Here is a 21,037-nt window from a genome sequence, read left to right on the forward strand (position 1 = left end):
CTTCTTTATGAATTACTCCTGCCATTTGCATTGACCTTCATCTTCTGAACTATTTAGGACTTACTTGTCTTTATTCATTTTACAGTTATAGAAATCCTTGGGGTACTTTTTAATTGTTTTCTATTTTTCCAAATAAAGTGTTAACTCCTTTAGGACATAGCATGCTTCCTTTGTCTTCCCATCCTTGACACATTTATTATATCTCTTGTCTTTTTGATAATAGGTAATAGATAATAATACTAATTGGTACGTGGTGATATCTCATTATGATTTTAATTTGCATTTCCATAATGATTAGCAATGTTGAGCATCTTACCTGTCGGCCATTTGTATATCTTTGGGAAAAAAATGTCTATTCAGCTCTTTTGATGCTTTTTTAAATTGGGTTATTTGGTTGTTTTGCTGCTGAGTTCTAAGCATACTTTATATATTTGGGACGTTAAACCCTTATTGAATATATGGTTTGCAAATATTCTCTCCCTTTCATAGGTTGCCTTTTCATTTTGTTCTCATTGTTTATGTTGTTGTTTTTGTTTTTGTTTTAGTTTGGTGTAGTCCCACTTGTTTCTTTTTCCTTTATTGCCTGTTTTTGGTGCCAAATCCAAGAAATCATTGCCAAGACAAAGTCAAGGAGCTCACCCTCTATGTTTACTTCTAGGAATCTTACAGTTTCAGGTCTTAAATTTAAGCCTTTACTCCATTTTGGGTTGATTTTTGTGTGCGGTGTATGCTAAGGGTCCAATTTCATTCTTTTGCTTGTGGATGTCCAATTTTCCCCAAGGCCATTTACTGAAGAGACTACCTTTTCCCTATTATGTTATCTTGATACCTTTTTCAAAAATTAGTTGACTATATATGCCTGGGTTGGTCTCTCTAATCTGTTCCACTGATCTCTGTGTCTGTGTTTTATGCCAATACCAAACTGTTGTGATTGCTATAGCTTTGTAATACAGTTTGAAATCTAAACTGTAATACCTCCAGCTTTGCTGTTCTTGCTCAAGATTGATTTAGCTATTTAGGGCCTATTGTGGTTCCAAACAAATTTTATTTTTTTAATTAAAGTTTATTGGGGTGACAATGGTTAGTAAAGATACATAGATTTAAGGTGTACAATTCTGTAATACAACATCTATATCTTTCCTTATGTGTTCACCACCCAGAGTCAGTTCTTCTATCACCATATATTTGACCCCGTTTATCCTCATTTACCACCCCTCTTCCCCCTTACATTCTGGTAACCACTAAACTATTGTCTGTATCCATGAGTTTTTGTTTCTTCATTTGTTTGTCTTATTGATTTGTTGTTTTCTGTTTTATATACCACATATCAGTGCAATCATATGGTTCTCTACTTTTTCTGTCTGACTTATTTCGCTCAGCATAATAATCTCAAGATCCATCCATGTGATCTCAAATGGTATTATTTCATCTTTTCTTATCGTCGAATAGTATTCCATTGCATATATATACCACAACTTCTTTATCTATTCATCTATCGAAGGACACTTTGGTTGTTTCCATGTCTTGGCTACTGTAAATAAAGCTGCAATGAACACTGGAGCACATATATCTTTACGGATAAATGTTTTCAGATTTTTGGGGTAGATACCCAGGAGAGTGATTGCTGGGTCATATGGTAATTCTATTCGTAATTTTTTGAGGAACCTCCACATTGCATTTCATAGCAGCCAAACAAATTTAAAATTTTTTTTTTCTATTTATGTGAAAAGTGCCATTTGGAATTTTGACAGAGATTGCATTGACTCTGTAGATCAGTTTGAATAGTATGGACATTTTAACAATATTAAATCTTCTAATTCATAAACATGGGATATTTTTCCATTTACTTGTGTCTTCTTCAATTTCTTTTATCAATATTTTATATTTTTCAGTGATCTTTCATCACCTTGATTAAATGTATTCCTAAGTATTTTATTCATTTTGATGCTATTATAAATGGGATTGTTTTCTTAATTTCTTTTTCAGATAGTTCATTGTTAGTGCATAGAATTGAAACTGATTTTTGTATGTTGACTTTCTATCCTGCCATTTTACTTAATTAATTTGTCAATTCTAATAGTGTGTGTGTGTGTGTGTATGTGTGTATAATCTGTAAAGTTTTCTTTACATAAGATCATGCCACCTGCAAACAGGGACAATTTTACTTCTTCCTTTTCTATTTAGATGCTTTTTATTTCTTTTTCTTGCCTAATTGCTCTGGCTAGGACTTTCAGTGCTATGCTTAAAAAGTGGCAAGAGTGGACACCCTTATTTTGTTCCTAATCTTAGAGCTCTTTTTTATTTAGCATAATCATTTTGTGGTTCATCCATGTTGTTAGTATGTATCAGTAGTTGGTTCCTTTTTACTATTGAGTAGTATCCCATGATATAGATATGTCAGTGGCTGATGGACATTTGGACTGTTTCTAGGTTGGTACTATTTTGAATAAAATAGCTGATACGCATTTTCCTGTACAAGTCTTTGTGTGGACATATGTTTTCATTTCTCTTTGGTATATACCTAAGAGTGGAACTGCTTGATCATATGGTGCATTTATAAATTTATATTTAACTTAAAAATAACTGCCCAACTATTTTCAAAATAGGTCATTTTTTAATGAAAAATTGTTTTCAGGGGTCTTCAAAGTTCTCAGAGCTTTTGACTTTTTCACTATTCCTTCAAAGAAAATGTTTTGAAAGACTGAGTTTTGTTACTGCTACAGTTATATATATGTAAATCATTAATATCAACAACCTGACCAGTGTTTTTTCATTGTTTTTCATTACGTATAAACCCAAATCTGTAATGAGCAGATTTGGAGAAATCCCACATAGATCTATTCTATTTCCATTTAATGATGATAGAAATTTCATGCCAAAGAACAAATAGCATTGGAAAAAAATACATATTGACTTTGAAAGTTAACTGAGAAATTCCAAGAGACTCACAAAGGGCCATATCACAGTCTTAACTTTATAGTGACTATTGACATGAGTTCCTGGTACCCACTTGGAGAATTCTCGCACAACATATAGGATGCTTTCTCCTTTAAGATGAGGCAAAACTATCACAGCCACTGTTACTGATATATTTAAATGTTCAAAGCTTTATTTTATGCTTTAAAAAAAAAAAAAAAAAAACAGAAAAATAATAGTCTTCAAATGTTTAGTAGAAATTAAGCAACGTTGTTGGATCTAGCTGGATGAATATCAAAATTGACATGCAGTCAGATTTGGTCTGTACAAAACATCTTTTGTTTTTACTAGGAAGTGCCCTATGCATTTCAATTATATCCTGGTGCCCATGAGAGTGATGGATTATTTAAAAATATTATGCTGTCCAATCACTGTGCATTAACGATACACTAAATATCATGAGAACAAAAGGACTGGGGAAACCAGTTCTGGTAAATTAAGATCCACCTTAGATGTCACTCCCATAAGCAACCTTCATTTGAACTTGACTAGAACAATTATAAGGTTTTGTTTAATTTTGGCCCACGTTGTATGCATTTCATCAATAACAGAAATAGCAACAAATCTCTTTCTAAAGGTATATATTTTTCTCACACCAACATAATTTATGAAACAAATCAAAGAAAGAAAGCACTCACATTAATTCTTGAACTTTACTGGATGTGTGGCTTTGCACAGGAAGGCCTCTTTGTTTAAAGCCACATTCGATATGACATTGGAGCGAAGCATTTGAGAGGATCATTCAGGCTTCAAACCTGAAGCAGAGAAACATCAGTGTTGCTGATGCCATTTAATTTGGTAGAGAAAGAATTTCCCACACGGCCCTGTGAAAGAGTGAACATGCTCCTGAATATTCAGAAAGGGCAATGGATATACTGGGAAAAGTGGGTTTATTGTCCCGTAAATATTTACTATTTTCTCAGAAATATGTGGCAGCATCGTGTTATCATTTTTACACTGGCCACGTGACTATCACTGCCATCTTTGAGATGTTTTGCAAATATTTCTCTCCTTGGCCAAGCCACAAATTCAATTTGTGCCCAGTAAAATCCTCATAAAATAGTGTCTTTGACAAATGATTGTTTTTTCCTTCTCAACCCAGAGAAATGCCAGACTGGGCTATTTTCACTTTTGGTGGGAAATGTTCCATTTAGACTGACGCAGTTACGTGGCAAATATCCTGATGTTCTTTTCTTGTTGTACAGCTGAACTTTATGAAAGTGACCTGATAATTATAATAAAAATAGCTAACTTAGTATGTTCCAAACATGCTACTTGAATCATCTCATTTATTTGCTATACCAGTACTGAGTTAGGCACTATTAATATTTTTATTTTACATGTGGGGAAACTGAGGTTAAGGAAGGCTAAATAATTTACCTATAGTCAGTAATCAGCAGCCTCCTTTTCACCACTTTTGATTATTCGTCATGAGTACGGAATAGTAAGACTTTGATCCACCCACTTAAAATATTAAAACTATTTTAAATATCTTGGTGGATTATAAACACAACACTGACTGTTTCTAGTATCTAGAAAAATGTTCTATGCAACCAAATTGTTTTTGTGGAGAAACACAAATTACATAGGAAATGAATTTAAAAGATGCTGGATATCCAAAATATATTAATAGAGTAAATATAGACTACTGAAAATACTTTGTATAGGTAGGTAGATAGATACATGCATGCATACATACATACATAGCCAGAAAGAACGTCTAGACTATTATGTAAAAGCCCAGGCAATCTCTAAATGGTGAAGTTATAAAAGACAAAATGCCTGTGATACATGTAGCTGGGAATTAGAATAACTTTGATAAGTAATGGCCCCCACTTATTACCATGGTGATGGAGATGAACTAGGTGGTGAACAGCCATTGTCTGGGACTATCCCGAGGATGGTTGGGACGAAGCGATATCTTCACTCACCTTGTCTCCTTTTTCTCACAATTCATACTCTATGTCGCAACTATCTTAGTCTCTTTGTCAATCCCTACCTATACCAGATATGACCGGCGGGACAATTTTTGGAGTCTCTGGAGTGACTACCAACTCCATACCTACGCTTCTCACTTTAATGCATTTTAACAGCCTCCTCATCCCCCCCCCCCATTTCCTGTGAGCTATCACTTCTTTTTCCCCATAACAAGGAAACTAGGATTCAATGATCTGAGATATCATCGTTTGAAAGAACTTGCCACACTTGGTTTAGAATAGGGGTCCATAAACTTTTTCCATAAAGGTCCAGGTTAAACAAAAAATTGACTCTGAAGGCCATGTAGTCTGTCACGACGACTCGACTCTGCCATTGCAGGGCAGAAGTAGGAACAGACAATGCACGGAGAGGTGAGGACGGTGGCGCTCTAATAAAACTTTATTGATAAACACAGGTGGCGGGCCAGATTTGGCCGATGGCACAGAGTTTGCCACTGCCAGATGGGAATGAGGTACCACGTGATCCTAGCTCTGGGTTCTTTGCGGGCCCTTCATCCCACCTCACAGTCACACAAAGGCAAGGGGTCGGAGATCTGGCATCCTTGGATAGTTTTGTCCAACAGACCAGGAGATCAGCTCTCAATACTCTTTTTAGCCTTCTCCCTATGTTTTTCAAACTGTGAGCAAATGTTTTATATCTGGCTAATCACTTCTGGTGTCATGAAAAACAATTAGTGCAACATGTTCCTTGACAGAGACTGTTTCTGGTCCTTTTCAGGGGGATCGCATCTTCCTTACATGGAGTGGCCAGGCCGCGTCAGGCTTCACACATAAGTTTGTTTGCACAGTGACATGTCTGTGGCTCCTACGTTTATGTGTTTAATAGGTGGGTGTACTCTGCCCCACAGCTTGGATTTTTAAAAATTAAAGGCTTGCCGTTGGTAGTCTCAGAAGGTTTGAGTCATGGAAAGACAGAATGAAGGATTCAAATCGTAAACATATCCATCTTTTCAATAGTTCCTTGTTTGGCACAGCGTTTGAACACATCTTTCTGGAAGGGAACTTAGGACCCGAGCTTCCACGTGCCTATGTGAGCAAATGGTAAAAGATGGGAAACAATGCACTGAGGGTGATCTCTGCGATTTGCCATAAAGGTGAGAGCTATTCAAGGAAGGGCACTTGGCACAGCTCTGGAACTAAGCTTTTAGTCCAGCTCCCTTTTCTAATCCTAAATCAAACCACTACACTCAGTCTTTCACTTTAATAAGCACTAAATCCACATGCTAGGTTTCAAAAGAAAGAAAAAAAATCTACTTTCACTGCTAAAACTTCCCTGAAACCTACTCATGGGAACAGGGAACATATGGTGTTGTAATTTTTTTTTTTTTTTTTGGTCAAGCAAGACATCTGTAGTATTCAAGACATGGCTAAAATCCACTGGATTCCAGAAACTTTTATAAGTTGAACTCCAAACCAGATAAATTATTTTTATTAGACTCAGCAATAGTCAATTCATAAAGAAAATTCTAGCTGGAAAACAACTTTTCAAACTTTGGTAAAGTGTACGTATACCTACTGATTTCAAATACTAAGTGTTCAGAGGATTACCGTAATTGTCAGTGTCTGTGTGATTGAATATAGCTATAAGAATTCTGTTCATAAATAATGGGAGACAATGGTGATCAGATCAGTTTTCCTTCTATGACCTCTGCAGGCACCATTTCTGAATGATTGCTTCTGGCTAGTCACACAATAAATATTTTGGGGCACTGACTAGATACCAGGCATTGTGCAAGTGCTTGGGATGTAGTGCTACACAAAATACAGAATACCAGCTTTCAGAGAGCTTAAATCTAAAAACAGATATTAAAAATGCCAGCTAATTAACTGACAATGGGGTCTGGGAGAACTTACCTAGAAAGTTAGGTTTCACCCAGAGATGGAACACTATGTGTTAGCTGACGCATAGCTGGCTGGGAGTCTTCCAGGCAGCTAGAACGGCATCTAGGCCTGGAGCAGAAGAAATGAGATGTGTTTGCGGAAAGCAAAGCATATCCGTGTAGCTGGAACAGAGGAAATGAAGGGAACAGAAGCAACTATTCCTGCGAGAGGTCAATGGGACTATAAGGGTTTTGGGTAAAATAGTAAAGACTTAAAATTCCATCTGCAGAATCCTTTCCTTTCTCCTTTCAAAAATGGATGTCCTAAAGTACTTTGGTTATATACTTCATTTCTAGAAAGAAACACACCTTGCAATGGTTTATAAGTTTTGTTTGGAATCGTATACTTGGATACAATGTTTAAACCAATCTTTGAGTCACTAAGTACAAAATTTACATCATGGCTTCCCTGTTCTGTAGAAATCAATAGGATTAATTAGAAAACAGTTTATCTTAGAGGAGATGGTATAAGGAACAACAAACATACCAACTGAGGGATTTGAGCCTAGCGCATTTTCTATGCAAACGTGCAGATAATCCAAATTTTTCATAACAATGAACTCCTTTTTAACCAGAAAATGACTGAAACTACTTTCTGAAGAAAACAAAATTAACTAAATTCAATAGAACAAGACATTTCATTGAAAAAAGTCCACTATAAAAACTCTACATAACAAAATTAATTGTTTTGGAACATAGGAAAAAACAACACTTTAATAGCGATTTGTATTTATTTTTTGCAAACTATTCCAGTTTTGTACATCACAGTGACCATCATTCCTTTATTTTGTATAACCTTTCACTTAATGTAACTTTCCATATTTCAAAAGCTTCTACATCATTGTAATTTATAATGACTGCACACACCCCATCTCTAAGTAATTAATTGTGGCATTCCTGATAATGTGTCAGTGTTGGATTATTGAAAAAGTTGTTTAAAAAGGAAAATGTTCTCTGCACTAGGGTTTAATGCATGCTTGAATCACTACATTTAAGTAAAAATAAATAATTCATTTTAATGAAATTGTTGGAACCACGCATGGTCCTTTCACCTCTAAAATATGGAATTATATTTCAGAAATCTGCATAGCTGCTCAAACCACTTATTTAAATATTACCAATTATTTTTTAATAGATTTTATTTTGGGTAGAGATTTTAGGTCCACAGCACTTGAATGGAATATACGGAGTTTGCATATGCCCTCGGCCCCTTTCCCCCACCAGAAGAAGCCTGTGTCATTATAAACATTGCATACCACAGTGGTACACTTGTTAGAACTGACAAACCTACACTGACACACTATTAACATACAAAGTCCACAGTTTACGTTGGGGTGCACTCTTGGTGGTATGCATTCTTTGTACCACTGAATATTCCATTGTCTGGAGAGACCGCCATTTATTTATACATTCACCTACTGCAGGATACCTTGGTTGCTTCTCAGTTTTGCAAATAAGGAATAAAGTTGCTGCAAACATCCATATGCAGGTTTTTGCGTGGACATGGGTTTGCAACTCATGTGGGACAATATCAAGGAGTGCAACTGCCGGACCATATGGTAGGAGTGTGTATAGTTTTGCAAGAAATGGGCAAACTGCCTTCGCGTGCTGCCACCATTGCCACCAGCAATGAAGGAGAGTTCTCATTGATCCACATCCTCACCAGAATTTTGTGTTGTCAGTGTTTTGGGTTTTCACTATTTTAATAGATACATAGCACTGCTAATTACTATTTTTTTAAATACTAAAAGGACAAAATAAGAGAAGTCTTGCTTCAACAAGGACTTGGAATAATTTTGCCAAGTTTCTTTCTTCAGACTTTTTGTTTTCACCAAGAGTGCCCAAAGTATTGACAATGCCATGGAAGTCCAATTCCTGTCTCAAAGGAGCAAAGCTTTAACGGACCATGGAGTTTCTTTATTTTTTATTTTTTGACCTTATTTAACATTTTTATCACGAAGATGGATAAAAACAGAGGGAAAAAACTTACAAAACTTGCAACTTTACCAATGAACACTGTGCTCTCTCTCTCTCCTTCTGCCTCTTTTTCCCGTCTCTCTCTCAATCTCTTTAAGCCACGCTCATCATATTTTTGCTTCTACCACTCCAGTGAAAACACCCTTGTTAAGATGACCAACGACTTCTCCTTGCCAAATCCAGAAATCAATCATATGTCTTCTTCTTTCTAGACTTGGCCGGTTGCACACGCCACACGTCCCTGTAACTCTATTAACCCCCCTGAACACACCTTCTCATTGCGTGCCCCTCGCTGCTCTACCCCGTATCAAACTCTAAAACTTTAAAATCAAAAGGATTGGCCCATAGAGTGTCTCCTCTTCACTAAGAACACTTTTTTTTCCAAAGTAATCTCATCCAATCCCATGGATTTAAAATCGTCTACTTACTGATGAGTTCAAAATTTACAGCTTCAGTCCTGAACCCTCCCTGAACTCAACTCATAAATCCAATTCTAAAACTTAAAATACACAGAACAGAACAATTCACTCATAAATCTTCCTTTTTACACACCCTGATCTACACCCTAAATGCAATATTCCACGGGCTCATGCTTTTCAGAGAATGGCACGTCTCCCTGTCCACTGGCTTGGGCCAAAAAGTTCAAAGTCTATGTTTATTTCTAACCATCCCCAATAGCCAAACCAATGGTAAGTTCTTACAGCACTATCTTCAAAGCATCCTAAATCCTTCACCTCATCACCACTTTCCTTTGAAGCAGCCATTGTGTCTCACCTGGACTGCTGCTATTGTCCACCTGGACCTACTCCTTCCTCTCTTGTTTCTATGCAGCTCATTTTTCACACAGTGAAGTCATGGAGTCACGTGACATGATGTAAGAATTGGACGCTCCCTGTCCCAGTTTCACTGAAACATCAATATCCGCTCTTCTCAGTATATATCTAGGGGCAAAACTGCTATATCATATCGTAAGTCGATGTTTAATTTTTTTTGAGGAATGGCCATACTGCTTTCCACAGTGGTACACTCACTTTTAACTGTGCAATGACAATTACAAATGTGTGTGGTCTGTTTTTTCTAGGTCGGGTCCTTTGCTTACATGCCTCACCTATAATGTCACTTTCAAATTTCATATGAAACAGATTCTTTCATTATCCTTGATTGACAGATGAGGATAGTTACCCAAATGGACACATTCATTAAGTTGCAAAGCCTAGACTTGGATGCAGATCTCCCTGACTCTGCAGGGCAGGCGCTTATCCACGGCACTCTGTCACGGCCTGGAACCATCGGGAGGGGGCTGTCCAGAGAGAAATGTGACCAACCTGCCCATCCGTAACTTGCATTGTAAATATTTTAATCTTAGAAGGAGATGACACGATGATAAGGTACATTATAATTTCTAGAACCCAAAGAAACTCTTGGAATCATGAAAGGTGGAGCCCGAAAAATAGGATACACATGGCTCATGTTTTGCCTGTGGGAAAGAAAATGATGAATTTTTGTTTCATACGTAGTAGATTATTCGAGGCTCTATTCTGTTAGCATCTAAGTCTTTTCTAATTGAAAGTCACTTTGTGAACTTTCTTCTGACTCAGACGTTCAGTGAAGGCAGACAAGTAGAAGACTGAGCCGGTGTGTGGATGCACAGCATGGAGGAATGCCAAAGCCGCCTCTCCAGGTAACCACTGATAAGATTACTTATTCCTCCAAATGCAACCAAAGTCACCTCTCCCACAGGAATATGCAGACAGACAGAGGTCTCCCACTAACCTGGACAAGGCATTCTTCCACATTGGAAACGAGGATTATTGCATCAAATTAGACCGCGATTCAGACAATATGCCAGTAACAAGCAGCCCAAAGAGGAAATCCCAGTTTATATGACTCACTGTTTTGATCAAATATTAACATTGGCTAGCCAACATTTCCCTTTGTATCACTTTTCCAGATCACCAGAAAGTTATATAATATGTCAAAGTAGCCAACACTGGCAGAAGAAACTAGATAAACTATTTGGATTACTAGTTTCAATACCAATAGCTTCAGTCAACTTAGCATTTCTCTGAAACACAGAATAACAAAAAAAAAAAAAAACAAAAAAAAAATTTCCCAAGCATGGGAACCGGCTAGTTCTACTCTGAGAAGTGCTGAGTTGAAAAAGGATCTAGACAGCATCTCTTCATAGGCACCAGCTTAAAACCAGCTCAGTTTGAACATAACTGGAGTCTCACAGAAAACAAGTTCTGCAAACATCAAAGGGTTCCTTTTTGAGCAGCTTGTACATAGACTGGCCCATGGCACCAACACACATGACAGGCTAAGAACTCTTCAGCGATGACAGATGTAACGAATATACATTTCTCTGCTCAGATGGGTAACTGTACTTTTTTTCTGGGAATTACAAAATAATAATGACAACAGTCTTCAGCAAATGAACGCCCACATGCAAAATAATAATCTGACTGACCTTAAAAGAAAGGGTTAAATTAGAGGAGCTATAAACCAAGTCCTTCCCAGACCTAAATCTTTATGGTTCTTCATTTTCCATGAAAGCCAAACATATGTTTTATTTCCATGCTCTCACATAAAAATATAAGTGAATAAATTGCTCCCTCCAACTCCAATCTAGGTGTAAGATTTGTATTAACAGAAATTTTCCTGTGTGACACAGTTGATGAGTTTGAAGTCGTTCATGGAGAATTGAGTGATATGTCCCATAGGATTTAGTGGCCTCACATCTCCAGGATGTTCATCTTTATTATTATTTTCTGACTGTTGTTCAGAAACTTCAGTAGGTCATAAATGTTTTAAGCTTATGTTATGTTTGCAGAACCCTGCTCCGACTGTGGTGTAAGTAAGCATATGTGCACACGCATATTGGCAACACAGAGGGTTTGTAGGGGAGACTGAAGAGAACTGTAAAAGAAAGCATTGGATGGCAGGAAAAGCAGAAAACAAAGAGGATTCGTGCTTGGAACACACAGGTGAATTAGTAACCCTTGAAAAACCTCATGTAAAATGAATTCTCAAACATAAAGTACACAACAGCCAAAGTGATTAGAAAAAAATATATGTGTGTGTGTGCATATAACAATATAGAGAGTAGTATATATTACCATATGTTACCATATGTGTGTGTAGGTACAGTAATTCCAGGTGAAACCATTCAATACAGATATTCTGGAAGACATAATTTCTAAGCTAAAGAAAACACTTAGGAGAGGAGGACAGGTGGCAGAGAAAACCACCAAAGGACTCGCAGGTTACAGTTTGACATTACCTAGTCAATTATGGATCCCTTGTCCCTGAATTTCTCTTCCTAGACTATTGATTTAGCTTTGATTCTGAACGCTCTTGGATGCCACTTGCTTTAGAAACAGAAAAAGAAAAACGTCTATTGATTTTCTCATGGTCAGTCTGTTCCCCACGCCCTCACAGCTAATCAGTTACCACTTCTCCACTTATCTTATCGGGTTTTCTAATTTCCTCCATTAAGAGATGTCTGACTCCTGTACTTGCTGAAATCTCTGGGTCTCGGTATAAAAGGAGATTAAACTGAGTCACCAGTCCCCTTGATCTTCTCTACTTCCCCTCCTCGAAGGCGTGTCTCTGTTTACAATGCAGGATAAGGGGAAGCAGACCAGGCAGGAAGGGGACCTTAAAAGATGCAAAGGATCTCGATATTTGTATTATGGATACAGTCGGTGACAAAATTCCGCACGGGGCCACTAGAAAGGGTTCTTCAACTATTGTTCATTACACTCAGCTTATGAAAAACCAGAGCTCTGATGATGTCTGAGGGTGTAACCAGATCCCAGCCCTTTTAAAGAGTAGTGATTAGTTGAAGTGTTTCTGACAGCTAAATAAATATTTTCTAAATAAAAATATACTGTATGTTTTAAATGGAGTATCAGAACCATTTTTAGAAATGAGGACTTCAAGTCTGGGATTCCCCAGCCGCCAGGTTCTGTTCTAAGTGGAAACTGCTATTTTCTCCCCGTTGCCAGCTGGAAGGACCGCTGTGCCCAATTAAATGGCATTTTGGTTAAACCATGCAGGCTCTAGAACTGGAAGAAGCAGTGCATCTCTGAACAGGCAATGCGCACTTTGGAAAAGTATATTTTAAAAGCTTTGTGAACATAGGGGTCTATTCCTACATTTAGAGTCTGAATAACGAGTAATCATTGAAGAGACACAGACAGAGAGAAAAAGAGAGTCTCAGACAAGGAAAGAAACCCTTGTCATTCAGTAACTGATACCAGTAACGGTGGGTGACATGGGGACCAAAAAAGAATGTGGTGGCATTGAGTGCTCTTTTGCAGGATTGAAAAAAGAAATTATGAAACAGTGGGAAGAGTGAGATATAATGAAGAACAACTAGAAAAATTTACAAAAGTGTGAAAGAACATCGTCAGGGTACTTAAAGACCAGAAATGACTTGAGAATATATATATGTAGATGTGTGTGTGTGTGTGTGTGTGTGTGTGTGTGTATATAATATGTAATGTGTGTAACATATATTATATATACACTATATATGTAAATTTATATCTGAGTAACATGCAGTATCTATGGAGTGTCAATCAAAAATGTCCAAGAAAAAGGAACACATTTAATGAGCAACGCAAACCCTATCCTGTAGGATTTTTGTTATTATTTTGATGACAAAATGATAAACAACTTTCAGAAAAGTCACATTCATTAAATTTTAAATGATTTAAATTCTGGGGTAGGTAGCTAATTTCTAATATGAATTCTTCCACGTATTTAGCAGATAACTATGTTCTTTGCCCTTACATGCATTAATATGTTTAATAATCACAAAACCCTATTGGTATAATAATCAAATCGGAAACCAAGACACAGAGAGGTTATGTAACTTGCCCAAAGTCACACAGCGAATAAGTCTCGATCTGAACTAGGAGACTAGGCCACCTGGCTCCAGAGTCTTTGCCATTAATCATGTTGCTTTAGTGCCTGTAGCATATAATAAGGTCCCAAATAATAAATAATAAAATCAAAATTCAAAATCATTTCAATGGGCCATAATAGCATGAAAAAGCATATTAGAGACCAATGTAAAATCTGGCACCAGACTCCAAAAAATTCATTATTTCAATCATAGCCTGGGTGTTGGCACCTCCTAGGACTGATACAGCAGTATTTCATGCATGACAACATCAGTTTCTGCAAACTCCAACGTTGCTCCGCCCATGCCGATGCCGATGCCGATGCCATGCCGGGTGGGAGCCAGCGCTGACGAGGGCAGTGTTACCTCAGCAACCCCATGCCCCCCGGCAGAGCAGGGAATAGCATGTTACCCTCTGCCCAGCTTCAGGTGGTCTCTGGAGACCTGAGGGACGACCAAGCCAGACCTTTGCTGAACCGTCACAATATAATTAGGTCGATTGCTAAGAATTTGAGTCCTCAACGAGAAGATGGACTTGGATTTCTGAAAATACACAAGTAGTGACCGATTAACCATCTAAGTCATATGGACCAGAGGGACTCGGCATAACTTATGCAAAAGGCCACAGTGGTATGTTAGTATGGAAAGGAAAGTCAGCTTGGATTAGGGAGGTCCGGGATTGGGACAATATTGATGAATTGTCCCTGCTGGGGGTTACCTGCAACCCAAAATCATGCTGGTGGCAAACCTGGTTGCCATTCAGGCTTTGAAATGACAAGAACAGGAATCTGGGGGCGGGACACAGGAACAGGAATCTGTAAACCAGGATGGAAACTATGTTTCCTCCCACTTGTTATATTTAATTGACACATAGTGGCTGCTGGATGGGAGTGTCACAGGGAGCTGCTCAGGCTGCGCTGGGCCCTGTGACCCGAGGGTTCTGACTGACTGGTGACTGTTCACGTGTATCTCTTTCCTCCTATGTGTTTCCCCCAAAATAAGAACTAGCTGGACAATCAGCTCTACTGTGTCTTTTGGAGCAAAAATTAGTATAAGATCCGATCTTATTTTACTATAATGTAAGACCAGGTCTTATATAATATAATAATATGATATAATTAATATAATATAATAAATATAATACCGGGTCATATTAATTTTTGCTCCAAAAGACCCATTAGAGCTGATTGTCCAGCTAGGTCTTATTTTCGGGGAAACAAGGTAGTTTTGTGATACAGAGGATTGATCATGTTTCTAGGAAGTAACTCTCTGGGCAGAAGCAGTTCCCAAGGACTTTCTAGAACTATGGATACAGGGAATAGTTCCAGGGAGAAAGGCTGAGTAAGAGTTAGGCAGGCTTTCAGGACAGAGCTTCATCCAGGGAGGAATTAGAGCTGGGAGGAAAAGGAACACTTCCGGTTACGTCCCCAGAATGCATATGGCGGGTGTTGGGACCAAGTTCTATCTGGATACACCCATGGGTGTCCACAGGCTCAACCTCCTATGCATGGGGAGTCCTCAGCTAAGGGTTTAAGATAGTTGGCTGCCTAATATCTTGTCAGATAAATGAAGCGCTAGTGCAAGGCTCACAAGTGTGTGAAAATACAGTTTTCACACCCTCTTTAAGTTTTCATTCTTAATTTATTTTAAATATGTCCTACTATCAAATGCTTACCCACATGTAAATGTAAAAGGAAGGGGAATACTTCTCTAAGATGGAAATTCACACAGTCCTTTGGTAAGGCAAACATGAAATGATACAAACAAAAATGTTTCAAGTTTCACCACCAGTGGTCTTACAAAGCTATCTATATCCTTCTCTTGGACCCTCTAAGTTCCTAGGCTGAAATCTTTACTTAGAAGGACTTCCGCTGAACCCACAGTTTACCAGGATCATCCTAACAATCCAAATTCAGAAAATTAAGGAAGGCTTCTGTTTGGTTTCTTACTAAAATATCTGTCTGATATGGCATCCCTAGGTTTTTTTACTGTGTCTTGCCTGCTTGCTCACAAGACCAAGCACACTAACACAAGGCCCACCCCATCAAAACTGCTGTTACCAAGGTCTCATTCATTCATTCATTCATTCATTCATTCATTCATTCATTCATTTTTGTCATGGAAGATTCCGAACATATTTTGCGATTACAGCTCAGTTGTGAATGAAACATAATTGCAGTAATAACAGAAATAAGAGTCACCAAGAAACTTCCTACGGCTTTTAATCCCATTGATGGCCTAGATTTGATGTCATGGTTTAATGAGTAGTTGTTATTTTTCCCCTGAGAAAATGAGTAATGTCTCTTCTGCTAGAAAGTACTTTGCTGCAACTGCTACTTACAGAAAATGTAAAGGCATTCATGAATGTTTAATGAATCGAGGGACTTATAGCAATAAAAAAGACAGGAAGAAGGTGAGATAATTAAAAGGTAAAGAGAATCTGCTTTCTGGAGAACTAGGGACACCCAGGGAGTTCCTTTGATGATTCAGGTTATGTCCATTTCTTAAAGTGACTTCTATTTCTCATTAGAGCTTGCCACGAAAAGTCTGTGGAAGCCCAAGATAGAGCAAAGCTCCACAAATTTCCAGGGGTTTCGATCTGACATTGGAACAAACCAATAGGTGTTACTTTACCATGGATTCCATCCTTAAAATTCAAGGCTGCCCCATTTTCCAGATGAAGTGGATGGTGAGAAATGATGAAGTTTTAAAACTTAGCAGAAACGAGTTCTTTCACAAAATGTTTTACCATCCAACTATGAAGTTATAACTTCGGAAAACTACTTCCAAAATATTGAAAAATAAGGAAAAAAAAAATAATTGAAGAGCCATCACCCCAATACTGGGCCAAAATGTTAAGTATTCTATTTGCCTTTGAAACAAGCCATTCAGGGAAGTTTGAAACAACAATCAGAACAAACAATTAATCATTCATTAAAATCCAGCCATCCTGTTCCATAGTATAATTCACACCTGAAACAGAGGTATTCCTTGTTTCCCCTCAGGCCTCCCTCAGAAAGTACATAAGTTTTAGAATTCAAAGACCACTCTGGTCACTTCCATTGTTTCTTATGCTAACCATCTTGAAGATTAAAAATTGAATTAAAACAAACCCAAATTTCTCTCTCCTGTCCATAATTTCCTCTTGCTTGATTTCTTCATTTGACACCTGAGCATCCATACGTGTATCCCTTTGATGTACTTGCCCCCTGATTTCCGAATCATGAAAATGTTTCCATTGAGAAATGGAGCTTATTCACATCTAAGACTATCTAGAATGCTGTTCTTCCTTTTTTATCATTTCCTCGGAGCTTATTTTAAGCTCCACTTTTGCCAGGCTGATGCAGATTGAATTTCGTTTCTCTGGAAGATCACGGCTACACTGGAGATTTGAGCTGAAGGAGGGATGGGTGGAGAAAGGGCAGGAAACTTCTCTGTCACTTCAGGTGAGAAATTATACTCACAGATCTCACACTAGCTCTGCAAAGCCACGGTCTTCAAGGATGGAAGCAGCACTCTGAGTTTTGCATCAAGTCTGCCTACAAACTTCCATTTTCTGTGAATTCCAAAGACCCTGCTCACCAACAGGTACATGACACTATGGCTGACGACCATAAAAGCCAGACTATCGATCGCGGAATACCTATTTCAAACCATGATCATACAGTGACTTGGAGTCCTTCTTCTCTTTACCTTATTACCACAATGCACTTCGGTTTGGGTCAACTCCCTTTTCCCATGGAAATCGCTCTTTTCAAGATCATGGAGGACCTCTGTGGCCCAAATCCAGAGGTCGTTCCTAATATCCTGTCTTCCTGGACCTCTCAGCATCATTCAGGGCCCGCTCTCCTGTTCGAAACACTTTCTTTGCTTGGCTTCCATAACGCTACATACTCTCTTCAAGAGAGAGACACAAACCTATTCATTTGCTTTCCATCATCACTACCATATCCCTAACCAAAGACTCCATCAGCTCTTACCTGGAATTCTGAAATTGTCTCCAAAATGCCTCCCTTTCCTCCTCTCTCTTCTACAACTGAATCTCTGTTTAATTTAGTCAGAGTGGGGTGAAAGACAAAAACCAGATTAGATGATGCCACTTCTTAGAATTCTACAAGTGCATCCCTCAACAAGTCAAATCCATCAAAGGTGCTTCTTCTCACGTACAAAGTCCTGCAGAGCTGTGCCGAGGTCTCCTGTTGCACCAATCTCTCCTATGCCCCCTGAACGGCAGCCCATGGCTCTTCTGGCCGAGCCTGCAACACATCGGGCCCGTTTTCTAGTTTAGGAAGGTTGGACCAGCTGTCCCCATAATCTTGATATTGGAACTTCTTCTGCACATTCATACCACTGCTAACAGGTCATCTCAAATAGACTCGGCCTGAACATGCCAGTTTTTCTTACCTCCCCAGTCACTCTCCAATGCATCAACAGCATACTTCTCTTACCTATCGCTACTGTTTATTTCTGCCATTCTCCACGAAAAGAGTGCAATCTCTAGCTGCTTTCCTGCTGTGTGTCCAGCATCTAGAAAAGGGCCTGGCATCTAGTAGTTGGGCAGATAATGTTTTTTTGACTAATTAAGGCTACATTTTCAATGAGACGATGAGATGAATGCCATAGAGATCTTACAGCTAGCTGACTGTTAGGAGCTGATAGCTGGTACAAGACATTAAAGCAGAATCAAAGGCTCAGCAATTATTAACTCATTTGCATGGTGATCTATTCCAAGCAGGCTTTCTGTATGGCTGGGTAAGTTGTACCAAGTATTTACAAGACAGAAAAAGGGTAAAGTTGATATTACTGAGGAGAAAGACAGAGCAAGAAAGGTGGGAAGATGGAAGGAAGAAAGAATAGGAAAGGGCAGAAAGAAAGAAGAGCTTAGAAAGGAAGAAGCTGTGAAAAGACAACGTGGTCTTATGCGTGGAGGAATGACTGTGTATTTCAGTCTTGTTTTCTAAACGAGGCTACCTCAATCTTATGCTCTTCTCTTTCAGCTGCTCTAGTAGTGTCCTCTCCATTTTTTTTTTGGGGGGGGAGGAGTCTCATTCCCTGCACCCATCCCCATGCAGATACTTGAGAGGCCATCATATGAAGTTAAGGCCAAACTTGTGAAGGGAGAAGACCAAGACTCTTCGACCTGGTGGGCACCCACAACCTTCAAAGGCTGCCTCCCCATAGATTGCCTCCCACTCCCACGGCTCTGTCCCAGGGTCATCAAACAATTTCTTTTCTGAAGGCTTTCCAGCTTTCTGAGCTCCATAGTAAAATGCTAAAACCCCTGTACTGATACCTCTGGGAGTCAGAAAGCTTGAAGCCATTATCACAAACACCTAAAGGGAAGTACTTGAAAAATGAGAGCCAGATTAAAACCTGATGGGGTGAGGAATGAAATGCCCAGGAAGGGGAAAGAGAGGCACCAACAGAGGAGGGAGGGTGCCAAGACAAACCCCACCTCCCTGCCAAATGTTTCAAAGGTACGAAGTGAAGGGAGAGATGCCTCTGCTTATACCCAGCATTTCTGAAACCAATACCTTCCATGGGAATTCAAAAAAAAGAGGATACGATATTGCAGTTGATGTATTCATATATATTCATATATGCATTCATTGAAACATAATCAAAACCTTCCCATCTCCATTTGGCCATGGGTTCAGCTTTCTGTGTTTGTCAGTGGCAGCCCATTCTTTGTCAGAGCTTGTTTGTGCCGGTAAACTCCTTGACAACAGAGCAGAGTCTTCTGAGATCATGGGCTCGGGTCAACTTCTAGAACGCTTCCCTTATTTTCTGATACAACCAAGTGTCACAAGGTTGCATCCAGTAAACATGGAACCGGAGTGAGGGGAACATTATTACTCTGTCTACTTGGGAAAAGAATGGACTAGACCGGGGCTCCGATTTGAATCCAGGAACCTGTTTGAAATCTTCACTTTGTAGCAGGTCCCTTACATTCTGTTTGCCTACAGATGAAAAAATCAGCAAGAACAGGAGCGAGCTATGCACAACCCATTATGTATTCAGTTGTACAGATTTCAGAATGGACAGGTGCCAAAACAGGCTGAAAACGTATCTGATCTTTGGTCATTCGAACTGCCCTTCCCATGTAGGGAAGGCCGAATTTGATCCCCTGCTATGCAAATGTCTTTCCTTTCCATGCTGATCTTTCTGGCTGGGTGGCAGGCAGGAAAGACCTTCTTCTTGTTACTAAATCACTCACCAATGTGTGACCTGGAGGAGGCCCCTCATATCTCTATTTCTTCATGTATAAAATGAAAGAATTCTATTAGGTAATGGCTAAGCACTTAAGCATATGAAACGCTAAAGAAGTTGAGACTTCTAAGCTTTATTTTAAAATTTTGCACTTAGGCAACTGCACAACTTTTTCGTTTTAAGAAAATACTGGGATTTTTCCATATCAGAGAACATACTTAAATTTCTTTTTTTGTTAGTTTTAATTGTGGTAAGAGCACTTCACGTGAGGTTTACCCTCTAGCAGATGTTTAAGTGTCCAGTAGAGTCCTTTTATCTATAGGCATCCTGGTGCACAGAGACGTCTAGACTTGCTCATTTTGCATCACTGAAATCGTATACATCACATGAAATCTTAGCCAGTCTTCATTTTCCCTTCTCCCCAGTTCCTGACAACCAACCGTTGTTCCGCTCTTTGCTTCTCTATTTCAGATACTCCATATACATGGAATCACGTAGTATGCGCCCTTCCATGATGGGCTAATTTCACTCAGCTAATGTCTTAAGGTTTCATCTACGTGGTCGCACATTGCAGGATTCCCTCTCTTTGGAAGCTCAACAATATGTCACGGCACGCCCACACACATTTCTTTATCCATTCTTCCACTGATGGACGTGTAGGTTGTTTCTATATCTTGGTTATTGTAACTACTCCTGCGACGAGTATGGCACTGCTCGTATCTCTTCAAGATCATGATTTCCATTCTTTTGCCTGAAAGAGATCTGGGAGAAATATGGATATTTGCTGGGTGCCTTCTTAGCCAACATGAAATCACAGGCATCGAGAATTATAAGCTTAGTCTTTTAGCGGTAGAAAAATGGCAGTGCAGTGTCTCAGGTGATTCAGAGAAAGCCTGACCGAGAGGTATGAAGTACCGACTGTGTGTCAAACATGGAGCTAAGGGATTCACATCTACTGCACAATCTTTACAGAAACATGGGCTTTGGGGAAGAAACTGAGACACAGAGGTCGAGGAACTTGTCGTAGGGCTCACAGATCTCAGGCAACAGAGGAAGCCTTCAAACCCTGGGCAGGCACATACTGA

Source organism: Rhinolophus sinicus, chromosome 12 (genome assembly GCF_057876585.1).
Source record: "Rhinolophus sinicus isolate RSI-liver-muscle chromosome 12, RSI-T2T, whole genome shotgun sequence".
Taxonomy (NCBI): domain Eukaryota; kingdom Metazoa; phylum Chordata; class Mammalia; order Chiroptera; family Rhinolophidae; genus Rhinolophus; species Rhinolophus sinicus.